This window comes from Octopus bimaculoides, chromosome 8, assembly GCF_046866305.1.
Source record: "Octopus bimaculoides isolate indiv1 chromosome 8, ASM4686630v1, whole genome shotgun sequence".
Lineage (NCBI taxonomy): Eukaryota > Metazoa > Mollusca > Cephalopoda > Octopoda > Octopodidae > Octopus > Octopus bimaculoides.
The window spans coordinates 24,472,251-24,475,234 of record NC_142935.1 but is presented as its reverse complement, the minus strand read 5'-3'; the positions used below and the strand labels follow the sequence as shown (position 1 = coordinate 24,475,234).

Genomic DNA, 2,984 nt, shown 5'->3' with positions numbered 1-2,984 from the left:
ATCCACCTTTGTAGGTGCATGGATTAGTGGTTAGGGGTGTTGGACTCCTGATCGTAAGATTGTGGTTTCGATTCCTGGACCGGGAAATGCGTTGTGCTCTTGAGCAAAACACTTTATTTCACATTGCTCCATTTCTATCAACTCGCAAAAATGAGTAAACATGCGACGGACAGGCGTCCCATCCAGGAGGGGTTTAAACGCCACAGAAACGGAGAAATCAGCTTTATGAGTTTAAATGATTCGAGAAGTAACATAAACACACACACGCACATAACGAAACGGAGAAATCGGCTTTACGAACCTATATGATTCGGGAAGTAATACACACACACACACACACACACATATACATGCACACACATATATTCTCATCGGCTTTAAGTAATTCTGAAAAAGAAAAGAAACAGAATCGATTCCATTGATCTATTAATATTTTATCCATCGATACCAAAGCAATAAAATGCCAAGTCGGCTTCAGCGAGATTTGAACCAGCAATAGCATCAAAGAACAAATATCGAAAGCTAGCCATCCTAGCTGCCGCTCTAACGAATTTACAAATTTGCTGCCATTTTTAAAAGCGCCAACACCACACTATATAATGCGCTTCCTTTCCTTTCTGGTAACTCATGCGTTTATTCATTCTAAAAGAATAGTTTAAAAATATATTTTAATCTTAAAAAAAATTGAATTTGAACTTTAAACCCCACAAAAATACGGCGATCAAGAATAGATTTCGAAACAATAGTCTATATATATACATACAGTAGGAGAATAAAATTTATATCTAGGCAATAATAATTCTAGTTCTATTGACAATATATATGTTTAGCAGTCGTAATGTAGATATGTTTGTCTACTGGCGTAGACAAACTATGACATTCATTAGATAAAAGAAGTACCATGTGTCAGAGGGAAAAAATATCTAGGAAAAATAAGAGAAAGAAAAATAAGGAAACGAAAACAAACCGTGAGAACGTAGAGATGTATGTATAGATTCTATAGTCATACGTTAACGCTTACACACTTACATGAACGAACACACGCATGATATAGCGTGTGTGTGTGTGTGTGTCTCCTTCTCTTTTTCTCTCTCTCTCTCTCCACATACACACATATATGTATTGATACATATATATGTATTACGTTATATCAATAAGTATATCAATACGTATACATATGTACGTACATATGTACGTGCATATGTGTATACACACACATATATATGTAAATATATATATATATATATATATATATATATATATATATATATATATATATATATATATATATATATATATATATACATGCATGCGCACATATACCATATACAAACAAATATACATATATATATGTGTGAGTGTGTATATATGTGTATGTATTGTATATACATACACATTATATATATATATATATATATATATATATATATATACATATATAAAATATGTTTGTACATATATATGTGTATATATGCATATATGTATGTATATATATATATGTATATAATGTACAAGCATGTATATATATATATATATATATATATATATATATATATATATATATATATATATATATATATATATATATATATACATCCATACATGAATGTATATATATATATAATATACATGTGGTCAAAAATTAAATGAACGTATGTTACTTGGTCGAATATATCTGATTTTTGACAGGTCTTTCGACAGCGCTGTGCATGTTTAGGTCTAATTAAATCTTTTCAGCAAAATATGGTTCAATCATTGTTACCATTGAAATAACTTTAAACTAGGTGAAGATATGTTTTCTGAGAAATAGGCCAAGGATAGAAATTCTCTGAAGGAAAGGAAACATAAAATTCATACTTTTTCAATATTATAATTTTATCTCAGTTGATAATATCGTATTACGAGATTTTTAGAAATCGCAGTAAAATGGCTTTCAAACTGCACATTTAGAAGTATGTTTTGATATAAAAACGAGAAGAATACATTGGATAATGTTACCCGACTCGAAAATCTTGACTGTCAAAAAGCACATAGGCTGGTTGGCCATTGTAGGAATGGTCTTCTGGATAAGCTCTGATTCCTCAGTAAACAAACTTTACCAAAAGTCAAAAAGGAAAATAGGAAAATATTCGAACGTCGGAATAGATACTTATACTGTCACAAACACTAACGCATGCGCACAGTGACAAATATCAACACAGACGTATACACTAAATGATAGATACATGTAAAGAGGGTGAGAGAGACGGAGAGAGAGAGAGAGAGAGAGAGGGAGAGAGAGAGAGCGAAGTTAGAAGACAAAGAGAGAAAGACAGAGAGGACCAAATAAACACAGACATGCAGACACATAACACACATGCACATGCACACATGCACACACGCATATGTATGTATGTATGTATGTGTATACGTTTGTGCACGCACGCGTCTCTATTTTCCTAGGTTCAGACCGTTTTGATTGTAAAGTTTGTGACTGAGGTCTGTCTTGTACCGTTAGAATTTCTTACAAAGAAAGTCTTTGATGCCATTGCTATTCTTCACCTAGATATGTCTACTACTACTACTACTACTACTACTACTACTACTACTACTACTACTACTACTACTACTACTACTACACATGCACACACAAACACAGACACTAACAGTGCTGCATATAATTACATGTTTAAACGTCTGTCTATATACATGTATATATATGTCACACTCTCTCTCTTTGTACGTATATATACACATATACACACACTCATACATGCATAAATACATACATGCAATATACAGATATGTCCATAAACACACACACACACACACACACATATATATATATACATATATATACATATATATGATGTCTATGTGTTACATGCGTTTTCGATTTTATTCATAAATATGGATGCATACAGCCAGGCATATACACACACTCACACTTTGTCACGCTCACACACACAAACACACACACACACACATCGAAAGAGAAAGAGAGG

The 2,984-nt window shown here is 32.3% G+C and overlaps 1 long non-coding RNA gene across 1 annotated transcript in view; it reads right to left on the bottom strand.

The window, feature by feature from the left end:
* Window positions 1–413: 413 nt before the first annotated feature.
* LOC106878568 (uncharacterized) overlaps window positions 414–2,984 on the bottom strand; it is a 3,431-nt gene continuing 860 nt past the window's right edge. Inside the window, exon 2 of the long non-coding RNA XR_001410515.3 lies at window positions 414–642. This is a non-coding gene — a long non-coding RNA (uncharacterized LOC106878568). The remainder of the gene's footprint in view (window positions 643–2,984) is intronic.